This window comes from Terrapene carolina, unplaced genomic scaffold (genome assembly GCF_002925995.2).
Source record: "Terrapene carolina triunguis isolate 2854851 unplaced genomic scaffold, T_m_triunguis-2.0 Scaffold142, whole genome shotgun sequence".
NCBI lineage: Eukaryota > Metazoa > Chordata > Testudines > Emydidae > Terrapene > Terrapene triunguis.
In genome coordinates this window covers 1712174-1727748 of record NW_020664493.1, presented here as the reverse complement: position 1 = coordinate 1727748, position 15575 = coordinate 1712174, and the positions used below count along the sequence as shown (strand labels likewise).

Genomic DNA, 15575 nt, shown 5'->3' with positions numbered 1-15575 from the left:
GAAGAGGACTGCCCTGCAGGGCGCTCTGGTTCTCCGCTCCGCCGCCCCCTACAGGGCAGCCGGAACAACAACAAGGGGAAAAAAAAAAAAAGCGGCCGTGCCGCCCTAGGATTGGGCAGAATGCCGCCTCCAACAATCTGCCGCCCCAAGCACCAGCTTGCTCAGCTGGTTCCTGGAGCCGGCCCTGACTCCACTTCAAATATGGCTGAGGTAGACACGTTTTTCATAAGAATATGTTTGGTCTAAAGCCACTGAGCTTTTTAAATTCAGGAATAGAGATTCAGAGCATCCTTCCCTCTATCCCCACCCCTCCCTATTTTCTTCATTATCAAGAATACCCTTTGGATTAGAAGATCACAGAACTATAGCATACACTTTAAAAGAAACCTCAAGGAAAAAGTGGGGAGGGGAGATCCCTAGAAGTAAAGAAACACATGGCAAATAACCAAAGCTTTTCAGTGAAAAGGCCTATTTACTGTTCAGGGAAGAATCCCCCTTTTTTACCTTGTTTTCCAATGGACAGAAGTCCTCATATTCCACAAAGCCTATGGGAAACAGTGTCTAGGAGGACAGAAAGCTCAGGTTCCCATCATGAGCTTTAACCACATAATAGAAAGCTGAAAATATAACTTCTGGAACCAAATGCCACCACGGGACGATCATCTCCCCCAGCCTGCATCTGCCAGAAACACAGAAAGATTCACAAATGCTCCAAGGCAAATGGCATCCCCATCTCAACATTTTAATGTGTTTTTATACTTGGGTCTATTTAAAGAGGTTTTTTTAAGAAAACAAAATGAAGCCATCATTTACTGTACAAAAAGCACTTTGAGAAGCATTTAATAGGAATATATTGTCTTACTGTAGGCTCTTTTCAAAAGCAAAGATATTTCTAAGTACAGCTGGGGGGAAAAATTAACCTTCTTCTATGAGGAAATTTTTTGAAATATTGACAATTTCGGGTCGTCTCTATTTTTAAAGCATTTCTAGAACTAACTTCAGAGACTGTTTGCGTCCTCATTTATGGTTAAATGTTTAAATCACAGTACAAATCATGGAAATATTTTTACTGGTAAATGTTAGTAAGTCAGTCTTGCATTGATTGAGGTACATAGGACAGAAGAGAACACTGAAACTGCTTAAAAAGACTAGTAATAATTTTGTGGCTGAGTGTGGGTTTGAAGAGGAGAAGCAGTTCTCGTAAGAAGTACCAGATAGATGGCATTGAGGGCCCCAGTTCAGTAAAGCACTTAAGCATGTGTTTAAAATCCATCCCTGTTCAACAAACCGCTTATTCTTGTACTCAGCTTTAAGCATATACTTAAGTCTCCCAAAAGGCTAAGCTGGGTTTATGACTGCTTTGCATCACTGGAATGGCATAAAGCAGACGGTGCAAGCCAGTGAATTTGGGCATTATCATTAGAAGCTTATATAAAAGCACACATTGGAAACTGAAGTTAATTAGAGCTTTCCAAATAAACTATATCTTGACATTTTTTAATGCATATGGACTGCAGCATATTTTAGTACAGTACTGTGAAAAACCAGATGGCACGACAATAAGATCACCCGTCAAGTAGGGGAAAATCAACAATAGGTGCTGTTAGCAATACACAATTCTTATACATCTACAAAGACCAAGTACTTTTACAGTATCTCATCAAGGTTAATTGTCATTGGTTCTGAAATGTTAAAAATTCTAAGAGCTTTGCTCAAAAAGAAATGATTAATGCACATGTCAGGGAATTTTCTTAATATGTAGGTACGGCATTAGTCATCTATTCTGATTCACAATGAAACCTATGGGGCACGGTGGGAAGTATTTACCATGCTAGATGTTGAATTTAGTCTGACATGTAGACTTTTAAAGGGTAATTATTTGAAGTTTCCTGTATGAAGGAACAAAGGCACAAGGCCCACGAAACTAGAAATGGTTGCATAGAAGTAAGCAACTGACAAAGCAACTTCTTAACGGAGCCCCTTGTCGCTCCAATAAAGAAGGCCTGATATCGGCTTTGCTTTCCCATTTCTTTGTATCACCTTAAGACTATTAGGAATGCCAAGTCTGGCTTTCCCTGTTTTGCTGGAGGTTTCCTTGGGAGGACCCGGAGGTGGGTTGCTCAACCATTAGCTGAAAAGAATGAGATTTTGAATCTTTGACTAAAGTGTTTTTCTCCCAGCTGTTACTGGAGTGAGATGGATATTAACAGAAAACACAGCACAGAGACGCATGTATGGCTGCAAGAGAATGACATGATGCTATGAGTGGAGTTCAACTTAGGCCTTATCTATACATAAAAGTTGTACTGTTTTAACTATATCAGTATAATGCAAATGGCACAGCCTCCCTAGTGTGAATGCAAGTATACCAGTATAAAAGTGCTTAAACTGGTATAGTTTACTCCTGTATGGGAAGGGGCATAAGCTATATCAGTATAAGGCACCTGTATACAAATATAATGGTGTCTACACTATAACTACATTGGTTAAACAAAAATCACACTCCAAAATAGTTATGCTGGTACAAAAACAATGTGTAGACCAGGCCTTACCCTCTGTCGTCCTTTATGCCTTTCCATTTATTTATGTTTTCTCTCTTGATGACGGATCCAGCTCGTTCTGATACCATGACCTGTGGGATAGCCAAGAGCAAGGAACCCAGAAGGGAATGTATGGTTGCCACAGAGCTAAATGTTTGATACAAGGTGGGATATAGAAGAGTGAAGCACAGTTTTCAAATACAGTGAAAAATCACAACAATATCGCTTAAGGCCCAGAGACAGCCAAGTACATACCTACATGCTTCACTTTATAGCCAATTCAGTACAGATGCTATTCTAAACACTGCCTCCTCCTCACATACCATGAAGCATGAATACAGGTGCTGGGCTCATTGCTCATCCACCTAATTTCCAGCTCAGAATGCTATTAAATCTTCTGCCTCCCGACTGTCATTACATTTGCCCTCACACAGTCAAAATGTTATCTGAAAATGCACACTGGCTTTTACTTCGTTAACTTGTGACATCATTCTTCAGCTGTTCAGACTGCCAGATAAGGACGTCATCGGGTAACAAATTAATAAAATGTCCTTATTAACAAAATAAACCGAGAAATCCTAAAAACGTGCACATCGCCACATTACCAGCTGTTGGTGTGACAGAAGTCAAAAAAGAGTAAATGCAATATGAGGAGGGAAGATTTACAAAACCACAGATAGATTGAAAGGTATCCTTCCTGGGTAATATAAAGAAATTGATATACTAGTTAATTTTGGAATTCCTTAAGAGCGTCAATAAATTATACAATGAATTCTTAGGCTTCTAAGAAACAATTGACAAAGTTCTATAGTGAAAGTCAATGTCTAGAGGGCAAAGTTTTGGAGTTTGGAAAGTTAGTTGAAGAGCAGGAAATAAAGCAATCATTGAATTATTTTGAAGCTAAAAAGTTATTCAGAAGATACCCAAGAGAATACTATTCAGGGCTAAAAGCTATATTCACTTATGTTCCCATTGACTTCATATCTGAGATCAGAGTTTGGCCTTTCCTATTTATGTACACAATCTAGAACCAATAATTTAAAGTAGGATTAAAGATGACGTTATACTACAACAGTAAATACCAAGGAACAACAGTTAAATAGCAATTACTTATGTCACTTGATTGCTTGATTGAAAAGATGGAAGATGCAGTTCATCAGAGATACGAGTTCTGGATCGAGGCACAAAAAACTCCCGAACAAACAAACAAGCAAAAAACCTAGGCTTATTCACTAAATGGAAACGTACTGCTGCCTTTTAGTGATCAGAAAATGCTGTAAATTATGAAGTTATTGTGAAAAAAATCCGTAAAACTTTTAGACCCAATTTGCAGCTGTAGTGAAGAAGGCAAACAGGATGCTGGTTTATGCTGCTAGCAGAGGAGAGTGTAAATCAAAGGAAGTGACATTGCTATATACAAAAACAACAAGGAGTCCAGTGGCACACGCCATGCATCTGAAGAAGTGGGGTTTTTTTACCCACGAAAGCTTATGCCCAAATAAATTTGTTAGCCTTTAAGGTGACACCGGACTCCTCGTTGTTTTTGTGGATACAGACTAACATGGCTACCCCTCTGATAATTGCTATATACAGCTGCTACTCTTTAGCTCTGCCTTACTTCACTACTGGTCTATTGTGTATCATTTGTTCAGTGGAATTACACCAAAAATGAATTTGGCTCAGTGTCCCTAGAGTCCAGAATGGGCAAAATATGCGAAGTTCTCAAAAATGTTAGTTATGAGGTTCAGGATGTTCAGTTTATTCTTGCATATAAATACTTAAGATTTCATTGTGTATTTTTATTATTATGAAATGGATCCAAGTACAAGTGAAATCCTCACTGTTTCAGAGAGCAAAAGCCAATAGGACATAGCTGTATATCTAGGGTCTTATTTGGCGGTATCTGAGCACCACCCAAAATTCTGACGTGAATATATAACATGTATCCTTTTTCTTCCAGTTGTCACAGGCTGGGTATTTATTTTTGGGTGGCGTTATTGTGGGAAAGTAAGGATGAAGAAATGGATTTTGTAGTCTGCTCTGAAAGTGCTGTTGTTTGTAATCAAATTGATCTCTTCCAGGAGGGAGTTCCAGATTCAGGGGCGGTTGCTCTGTTTCCAGCCCACATCTTACACTGGAAGCTGGCAGTTTCATTGCTCCAGAGGAGAGTAGCCATCGTATCATACCATAACTATGGAGAGTGAACAGCCTGTCCCTCGGGTAACTTGGCCCACTCCCATGTGAGGCATTAAAGTTGGAGATCAAAATCTTGAATTCGACCTGGATTTTCCTGGGGAGCCAGTGAAGAAAACAGAGAATTGAGCGGATGGGCCCTCAAAGGCGTGTGTTGCTGAGCATATGGTTGATTATGTTCTGAACCAAATTTAGCTTCAGATACTATCTGCAGCACAGATAGCAAGGCCTATAGTTAAGATTGCCTGACAATTCCCATTAGCGGCTTATAACCATTTAGACTGAAATTTTCCATGTCTGGTGTCTGACTCAGGTATATATAAAAGTTACAGTTAAAGCAATTCTGACATTTCCAAGAATGAGGTTAGAGGAAAATATGTTGTTTTGTATGTAAAAGAAAATCGTAACTGTTTCATAGAGACCCTCTAGAACCTCTGTGCTACGGAGTAGCAACTTTAAATTTGGCAAGGGGTTGCTCTAGTGTCAGGGATGTGCCTTTTGCCAAAATCTGCCTAAATTTGTAGAGACTTCTTAGAGTTTGGCAGGTAAAATTTCTGAAGTCTGTCCTCACTGAGCAGGTTCAAGCATCTCACAACTCCTAGCACTGACCAGACTGTGCATGCACCATCTCCACAGAGCAAATGGGTATGTTGCCTCCAACCCGGCCCCGCAGGGACTGAGAGCTTTTCCTGCAATTGCTCCTTCTGTCCGCCAGGGGCTGAAGTGATGTCTGGAAGCAGAACTGAGAGCAGGGAGCTTGCCTCTTCTGTGCTCTCAGTGGTCCTTCTGCTGGCACCCAGGCTGTGAGGATGAGAAGGAGAAGCAGCCTGTCTCCAATGCAGAGAGGTGAGGAAAGGGGGTGGAGGGACAAGGGCATAGGAGCCAGTGGAAGGGATGGGGGAAGAAGGGGAAAAGAAGATGGGGAGGGGAGAGGGGCAAAGACAGGGGCAGGAAGTGGGACAGGGGTACAGGCAGGAGTCAGGAGGACAGGAGGAGAGTGGGAGGAGCAGGGTAGGAGTTGGGATATGAACCGAAGCGGACAAAGAGAAACCGTAGGGGACAGGGCAGAAGGGTCTGTAGCCACTAGAGAACACTCCCATCCAGACCTTGGACTTTAACACTTTCATGCTGAATTTCTGCACTGTTATACTGTCTAACAAATAACTGTGGAAAGCCTCTGGCAAAGTGTGTCTCCACCCCTCTACAGTAGCTGGGCCACAGAGAAAACAGCCTTCTACCACTACCAATGACATTGTTAGCTTAAGTGCTAGAGGACTGTGCTGTGGATCTACGGATCCCAACACTGCCAAGGATTGATGTGAGGGACCATTGGTGGTTCCATGATAAAATTTTAATTGTTGTCCCATTTTTAAAGTTTAAAACCAGGAAATTTCATTCTGTGCAGTGAATTAGGCTGGGTTCCTGTGGCAAACACAGTGTGTGATCATAGGAGTGAAAGCTGATTCGTAAAGCATACTGAATTAAAGTAGTGCCTAGAGGCCATAACCAGTTGTCTGCCATGGTGCGGGGTCCTACCTTTCTGTTTTTCCCCAGCAAATCAAGGTTCTTATCCTGGAATCACACCATGTTAATTTCACCCCAGTCGAGCCTCCACTATCATCCCCACCTCAGCCGGTGCTGGAGCTATCAGCTGTATTGCTGGCTTGCTCATTTTTGAACAGTCTATAATGACCAGGTTAGAGCTGAAGGGTTTGGGCAAACTTGGACGCCATTTTCTCCTCCCATTTACAAGGCAGCCCAGAGCCTTCAGTGTGAGAGACCCTCTAATAATACACTGACCTCTCCTGGCCAGGGCAGTGCTCCATGTCTATGTCGGAGCCTGTGCATGTGTCTGAGTGTGTGTTTGTGTAAATGTGCACGTACGTGGGCTTGAGCCTGTTTGTATCATGGAACCTGTGCCTGGATCTGCCCGTGTGACCTTGATTTTCCCCTTGGGTCCATCTTCCCAAGCACTGGAGGGTTTCATGCCGAAGTTTCACTCTGCCAAGTGGGCAGCATATTGGATGGATGCACCCTTAGCTCTTCCCCAAGTGCCTCCAGGAACTGCTGTAGAAGCAGTACCTTCCCTCTTACCCCCATGGTGTGGGCATCCACCATTTCCATCCATTCACCCACACTCAGGGGTGCTGGAACAATTTGTATAGTGGGGGGGCTGAGAGCCATTTAACCAAACTGTAAACCCTCTATATGATGGAAACCACTTCAAGCCAGGGGGCACGGCATCACCCCCAGCACCTCTAGTTCCAGCACCTATGCCCACACTGTTCTTATCTGTGCCACTAACTGAGAACAGGTGATCGGGAGGGAGTGGGAGGCACTGATCAGCAGGGCTGCCGATGGTTGGGAGGCGCTGGGAGCGGGGATGGGGGGGGGGGTTGACGTGGGGCTGCTGATATATTACTCTGTCTCTTTGGCAATGTACATTGGTAAATTCTGGCTCCTTCTCAGGCTCAAGTTGGCCACCCCTGCTTTATAATAACCTTTCTCTAGCTCATGTAGACACTTTGCCACTGTTGTACTGTCTCACTCTAGTCTCTTCCCTCTGAGAGAAGCAGGTTAGGTCTGGGCCCGTGATTTCTCACTCATGTAGTCTTGTCCTGAAAAGTGTTTTAGAATTTATGCAGATATGGATTGAGTGAATTTACATAATTTAAACCCACACCTTTAAATCCTAGTCTAGGCAAAGCCTGACTGCAATTAGCAAGAAACTCACTGTTTAAGACAATTTGTTGGAACATCTTTACAACAGAAGCCTGGTTGGCCAAAGTTTCAGATCCACTGGTTTTATTCTTATAATGTAGCTTATATATACAGAAATAGATACACACAGACATCTTTACATCACTGAATATTCATTTTGCTAGCCTACTGTGACAGATGTGAGACCGGGGAGTTCCAAAGACTACACTGAAAATGTGCCACATAAGTGTAGACTTTTGGGACAATAAGTGTTAAGTGGATTTCCTAGAGAATACACAGAGGGAGATTAATGCAAATTCTCCAACTCTAGTTATACAAAACCCCAGCCTTTTGAAGCTATGCCCTGCGGAGATGGTCTTTGCCACTGGATTACCTGTTCCCAGAGACTGGAGATCAAAATCCCAAGCTATATAAAGAAATGATGGAACTGCCCAGCTTGTTGTTCTGGTTCTGAATCTGAGACAGTTATGAACTTGTATCTCCAGGGAAAACTCAGCTGTGGGTTTTGACAGACTGACACCTACCAGAGCCTGAGGTTGGAATTGGGGGTGATCTCTGGTAAGGTTATTGGCATGCATGTAGTTTATTTTGTTGTTTTAATATGTTTTCTCTGTAGTGCTTTCACCTTAAAAATAAATGTGCTTGCTTATAAAGAACTGTGCGGTAACTTGCAACTGCTGACAATTACACTGTTTGTAATCTTTGCAGAGAAAGCAAAGTGCCAGATGCTGGCCTGTTTAGGCAGTCTGGCTTGCTGGGAATATTACAATGTAAGCCAGAGAACTGTGCAGCCTGGAAAAACCCCTCAGGAGGGAGAGAGATGCAGATATTTGCACAAGAGAGGTGATGGCTGGGAGCTGGAAACCTTTAAGTGGGTGCCTTTGGTGAACCATGGAGGGGTAATAAAGTGCAGTTGCCCAGAAACTGTGACACTTATCATTTGAAAAGTTTGGATTGTTTTTCATCTTTTATCAGCCAGCATAGGTTTTACGCGGTTAGTCAGTTAAAAAATATGTATCTGAAATAGCCGACTAGATCAGCATTTGTGAAAGAATTTTAGTGCTTGTAGATGTGAGAGAGTAATAGCACTGGTTTGACTCATACATTGTAGGAGTAGTTGCTCAGATCTGCCAGTTCATCACAACCCTTTTAACAAGCTGAATTGTATTAACACGTAGGACTTCAGTTTTAGCTAGCATTTGTTAAGAGAATATTTTCCTCCTGGGTGAAAACAGCATCTTCAGCAAGTACTTAAGCTGAATCATATTCTCAGAATTCTCATATTAATATACATTATTACATAGTTTATACATATGACAATGTTGCATTTAAAAAAGAAGCATTTGGATAATGGCTCTAGTACAGCGATTCAGCAATAATCCAAATCCAAAAAAGTATCTTATCCTGTTCTTTTGCATTTGGCTGGATTGTATTTACGTGATGGTTTCTCTGCTTCCTGTGTCTACTTAGGTCATTAAGATAACGCTTGCAGTACTAGTGTACCAAGGCATGATCCTGTGTAATGTGAAAAGATTCTGGATGTCAGAAACTTTTTATATGAAACATGATCAAAAGTGTTCACTACAGCCTGAGTACAACACAAGATTCCTGAAACTCACCACTCCTTTTGTAATGACTAATGCTGAGTTATTGGGGCCTCTTTCCCACCTGGCATTCCCGGTGCAGAGCTGGCCTTATTCTGGCCCTTTCTTTTGTAATTTTCTTGTGTTATTTTACTAGTGACAGAAGTTAAATGGATAGGATGATAATTGTATGCAGTGTTGCTGCAGCCAGGGATATTGGAGAGACAAGGTGGGATACAGGCTTCTTCTAAGAGGTCTGTGTAGCTCGAAAGGTTGTCTCTCTCACTAACAGAAGTCGGTCCAATAAAAGATATTACCTCACTCACCTTGTCTCTCTAGTGCACTGGTACTGACACAGCTACAACTACACTGCATAGTATAGCTCCATGACTTTTTGGAATAATTATCAGTGTTATTGCAAGTCTGTTAGCAAATTTTAATAATAATGTAGTGTATAATGCATGCAGTACTATCTAGACCAACTGTTTATGTACACTTTTCCCAAGTATTTCCTTATCTGTTCCCCAGTGACTATTATTTCTGCAGTTTACTATATTACTTCTTTGCTTTCTAAATGTACAAATGTCTTTTTTTTTTATTTTTCTTTCATTTTTGGAAAAAAGTTATTGAGAAGGTTGTAGCAGGGTGGTTCTAGGTTTGTCTCTAACTATGACTTCCTGGATCCCTATCAATCCGGTTTCAGATATGAAAATAGTGGGCTTGGGGAAGCCAGCTAGAATCAAGAAAGTTGGTTCAATGGGTTGAAGAGCCCAGACTGAGAAGAACTGAGAGTTTTGGTTAGCCGGGATTCAATTATTCAGATTATGGTATGAAGTACTCGACTACTGAATGTGATAAATGGTGGCAGAATCTGGCTCATAGTAAATGCATAGATACTGTATTTGCCAGATTAGCTTGTAAACCATTCATTTATTTCACAAAAAAATGTGCTATGGGACCAGTTTGAACTCAGCTGAACCATAAACAGCCTTCTCCAGCATTACCTTGATTTTCTCAAATTGATAACATCTGCTGGAAAAGGGTATTGGAGGTGATACAGTGAGTTGTTCTGCAAAAATTCACAATCATCAATTGCAAGTGATACAATTTCTTCTAGTATTTCCCTTTCAAATTAAACACACTTGTCAGACAGATTTCCAGCATAGTGTGCTGTGAATTAGCAGCAAAATTACCATGAACATAAAGAAGATACTGTCAGGTCAAATTTAGCCCTAAATTTTGGTTTTGTAAAAATAAGATTTTGTAACCACTAAAACCAATAGGAATATTTATGACTTTTTAAAATTCCAGTGGAAACAGTTTTTAAACAACAATAAAAACATTCCCCCTGCAGTGTTCGCAACTCAAACTACAGCTTTGTGCTAGTGCACTGGAAGGAGAAAATGAAACAAACTGAAAACTGACTTAAAAAAAGCAAACTTGGCTAGTCAATTTCCACGGTTTAAAGTAAGAGAAATGGGGAAAAAATGAAATAAAAATAAATAGTGAAGCGAAAATTTAATATTTGACAGTTCTTTCATTCTGTATTATTAGCTTAGGCCCAGATCCTGCATTGTGGACTGCTGCATCCATGTGATGTCACTACAGTGATACCCCAGAGACGTCTAGGAGAGGCAGTGTGGCCTAGTGCATAGAGCACGGGATTTTTTTTTTTATTATTAAACATTTTTTGTCAGAAAATGCCAATACATAAAAACAGGAAACATATTGTTTTTTGTCAAAACCAGAGAGAGAGAAAACCACCCCAGAATAACCAATAGCCCAGTGGTTAGGCGGGTACTCACATGGTATGTGGGAGACTTGAGTTCAGAGCAGAGACCCTAGATCTCCCACATCCCAGGTGAGTGCCCTAACCAGCAGGCTGTTCGGGGTGGCGGTTTCGCTCTCTCTTTCTCTTGAGCTTCTGAGAACGAGGCTGTGTTTGTATGTGCTGTGTGCACTAGCTGGGTTTCTGTTAGACTTTGGTTTGGTTGTTACTTGCTGTTTCTTTGGTTTAGGGGTGCTGTTGATTTCTCTGCCCCTTTTCCTTGGCAGGAGATTCTCCATGGGTCCATTTCAGATGGGTTTAGCATTTTGATCCACAAGCCTGGGGTTCAGTGTGTGCCTGCTGACTCCTGCACTGTGGAGGTTGTGTTGCTGAGTGTAGGTAAGGTTACTGGTGGCTGTACTAATGTAAAAGCTGCCTCTTGCCTCTGCAAATCTATAGTGATTTTCCTGGCCCAGGAGCAGTTTGTGAACTGTTTGGTAAAGGAGGAATTCTGGGTCAAGGAGTCTTTTGTTCAAAGTTTTCCCCTTATTTAATCCTGCTACTAAAGTATTTTTTTCCAATGTGTGGTCTCCCGCCCCTCCTCCCCCCCCCCCCGTCTTCCTTCACAATGGGGCACTAGTGTCTGATCTCTGCCCTTATGGGAAGGTAGTTTCTGCCGTTAGGATGATTCTGTTAGGCTGCAAGAACCCAAACGTGGGGCATATTATGTCATTCCAGTGCCAGGTTTATGTGGTTCTAAGTAACCCTGAACAGCCCTTGAACTTGGTTTTAAAGCACCACATAGCTGGGGTGGATTGTACAGTGTTTGCTGACTCTGAAAAATGGAATATTTCCTGTGTGGTGACCCTGGTCATTTGAGGGGATGCTGCCCATGCACTTCTGACTCAGACAACCCCGGTAAGAATGTGGGACCCCAGATAGTGGGGAGGAGGCTGGGACATCAAGGGACATGCAGGTGACAGAGCCTGCATCTGCACTGCCAGACTCTATCGCCCCCCACTCCGTTGCCATATGTGTAGGGCCCTACCAAATTCACAGTCCATTTTGGTATATTTCATGATCATAGGATTTTAAAAAACTTAAATTTCCTGGTTTTCGATATTTAAATCTGAAATTTCATGGTGTTGTAACTGTGGGGGTCCCAACCCAAAGGGGGCTGTGGGGGGGTCGCAAGGCTATTGTAGGGGGGTTGCAGTATTGCCACCCTTACCTCTGTGCTGCTGCTGGCGGTGGCACTGCCTTCAGAGATGGTCTCCCAGCCAGCAGCTACAGAGCTTCCTGCAGCCGGGAGATGTTCACTGAGGTAGGTCTGACCTGGCCCCTGGAGCAACCCCTGTGACTTACAGAATTGGAGACCTATTTCCCTTCTTTGCTCTGATTATAAGATTTTATCCAGCACCTTACCTTAGCCAACTGGCTGAAGGACTGTCTGGACGCTCTCATATACTCTGATCAAACATATTGTATTTCTAATCACTGTATTTTTGCTAATTTGTTTTTAATTCATGATGTTTTTACCATTAGCAAACTTTGTACTCTGGATGTGGGGCTTGTTTCAATGGACCAGGGGAAGGCCTTTGATAGTGTTAACCATAGTTATCTTTTTAAAATGTTAGAAGCTTTTGGGATTAGGCCAGTGTTCTCTTATACTTCTTCACTGTACCATAATGTTTGGTTTCATAGAGATTAAAGGGGTTTTAGCTGCTGCTTCCCAGTTCTCAGAGGCATTCGTCGGGGTGTCCTCTGTCTGGGATGCTGTATGCTCTTAGTTTGGATCCATTCCTGCATGTCCCTCAAAGCCTTTCTGTGTAAGGGGTGCTGGATGCTTTCCTGGTTCATCTGTCAGCCTATGCTGATGATATCTCAGTTTTTATCACGTCTGACAATGACATGTAGGCACTTGGTGCTTGTTTTCAAGGGTATGAACATCTTCTGCCTGCATTAACTGGGCTAAGAGCAATTCAATCTTACTGGGCTCTGGGCAGTGTAGTGGTCCCCCTTTGTTGCCCCAATTATTGCATTGGGATTAAGGTATTTGGGGGTCTTTATTGAATCTGGACAATATACTTTAAGGAACTGGGAAGGGGCTGAGGAGAAGGTGCAAGGCCGCCTACAGAAACAAGGTGGCACAGAAACAAAGCAGAAGTTAAAAAGTTTAATCAATTTTTTTGAAAATTGTGAGATAATTATCCTAAGATGTTTAAAATTAAACCTCAATTAAGCGCCAAGAAATTTTATAAAACCTCTGCAAAATGGTGCCCCTTTCCATGATGCTTGTTGTATGATCACATTTCTAACAAGCACAATGATTAAATACATTGTTCCTCTTCCCTAGTACTGTAGATGGGATAGTTGCACAGAGTGTAACAAGTGCCTGGTACAGCCCTAGAGCTCAACTGCAAATGGTCTAGTTTAGGTGTCATGCAATCTTCCCTGACCAAGTCCTTGGCGCTCACTTAACATCAGAGCTGTCAGCAACCAGGGAGCTTCATTGTGCTGTTTGCCAGGGAGTCCTTCTATTCTCAAAAAAAACTAAAATAAACTCCCCTAAAAAAAAAAAATCCCTCTCAGTAGAACACAATAATACAAAAAGGATGGGGCACGACTCAAGTATTTCTTTAAACACTAACAATCACTCGTGTATGTATTAATACAGATAGAATCAGGTCTGAGTGGACGTTTTTGTACTGACAACCTACTAATCACCTGGGAGAATAGAAGGCACTCCCTTTCCCTTCCGAGACACAGTCCTCTATGTAATTGATGATTATTTTAAAGTTTGAAACCACTGTTCCTGTTCAGAAACTGAGCTGGGTCTTACATTATATTTTGAAGAAATCGAACAAAATTTCTCTAAGGGTATGTCTACACTACAGGATTAATCCGAATTTAGATAATTCGAATTTGGGAAACAGGTTGTATAAATTCGATTGTGCGCGGCCACACTAAGCACCTTAATTCGGTTTTAAACCACATTAATTCGGTGGTGTGCGGCCACACTACCCCATTAACTTAAACACAGTAATTCGGTGGTGTGCGTCCACACTAACCCTAATTTGAATTAACAAAATCGATTTAGGCTCTACTCCGTTCATCGAGGTGGAGTACAGAAATCGATTTAAAGGGCCCTTTAATTCGAATTAACTGGCTCTGTAGTGTGGACGGGTGAAGGGTTAATTCGGATTAAGGCAGCTAAATCCGAATTAAAGTCCTAGTGTAGACCAGGCCAAAGGGTTCAATTAGGTCAGAAATACCACAGGGATATTTTTCTTGTAACAGTCTTATACATTTAAGTCACCTAGCCATTTGCAATAAAAGCAGGCAGGCAAGAGGGACAGCAACAATATATATTTGCATCACGTCCATGCCCACGAAAATAAATAAGCACCCAAAGATAGTTGTGAGAGATTCCCTCTGCTAAAAAAACTTTTTTTTTTTAAAGTTACCACTCGTTGTGCCGTGCTTTGATGTTGCTGCAATTAGATGAAGGAGGTCAGGGGCTCATTGATTTAGTCAGTAAGGCCTGGTCTACACTAGGACTTTAATTCGGATTTAGCTGCCTTAATCCGAATTAACCCTTCACCCGTCCACACTACAGAGCCAGTTAATTCGAATTAAAGGGCCCTTTAAATCGATTTCTGTACTCCACCTCGACGAACAGAGTAGAGCCTAAATCGATTTTGTTAATTCGAATTAGGGTTAGTGTGGACGCACACCACCGAATTACTGTGTTTAAGTTAATGGGGTAGTGTGGCCGCACACCACCGAATTAATGTGGTTTAAAACCGAATTAAGGTGCTTAGTGTGGCCGCGCACAATCGAATTTATACAACCTGTTTCCCAAATTCGAATTATCTAAATTCGGATTAATCCTGTAGTGTAGACATACCCTAAGGTGGCAACCTTTCGCCTCTGGTCTGTTCAGCGATTCCTGTACTCTGACTCCTCCTCGCCTGGACGTCCCTTGCCTTCTCTCTTCTTTTTGCTGGGGGGATGGGCTTTGACTCTCACCTATTTTTGTTGGCACCTGGTTGATTACAGAACCTAGATTTGCCTCCATTCTATAATGGTCCTTTTAACAACTGGTGACTTTTGCATAGTGTGTGGCCTGACCAGGTGTTTACCAGTTTATGGCTCTTGGAAGAGCCCCTGTTTTTTAACCCAGTTTTCCCCCACCAAAGCTTTCTTCTCCAGGAGCCTGTTTTCTGCCTTTCCTGAGGCTGGGTTGACCAAGCTGTCCCAGTTGATTGTTCCTAGTCGGTCAAGCTGGAAGTTGGTGACAGCTCTTGCTGCTCACACTAAAATCTGGTCTCTGCGTTTCCTAACTAAAGTCCTCCCTGAATTCCAGGTGGCACACCCTCAGCAGACTCCTCAATATTTGCATGGATTGTACTTCCACGGGGGGAATCTTGTGTTCCCCTCCCTAGTTGTCTCCCCTGCCCTGGATAAGATCCTGGTGCAAGCAGGCAGATTGTTGCCACGGAAGGGTTTGGTGAATGTTCCTTTTGCAACCATGACCAAAAAGCAGCTCCGTGGTCTGTGTGTCAAGGTGTGGCATTAAGCTACCCTCTCTGATCTGCCTGATACAGCCTGGAGGATGCAGCAGCTTTTCAGCAGGACTGTTTTGTCCCAAGCCCCTGTTTGTTCTCGGAGCGAGATATAGCGCTCACATTCAACTGGTTTCCTGCCAGACAGGGCCGGCTCCAGGGTTTTTGCCACCCCAAGCGGCGCAAAAAAAAAAAAAAAAAA

General features: G+C 42.3%; 1 long non-coding RNA gene across 1 annotated transcript in view; it reads right to left on the bottom strand.

The window, feature by feature from the left end:
• LOC113406871 overlaps positions 1–15575 on the bottom strand; it is a 28391-nt gene that overhangs the window by 2143 nt on the left and 10673 nt on the right. The window contains exon 2 of the long non-coding RNA XR_003369893.2: positions 505–679. This is a non-coding gene — a long non-coding RNA (uncharacterized LOC113406871). The remainder of the gene's footprint in view (positions 1–504; positions 680–15575) is intronic.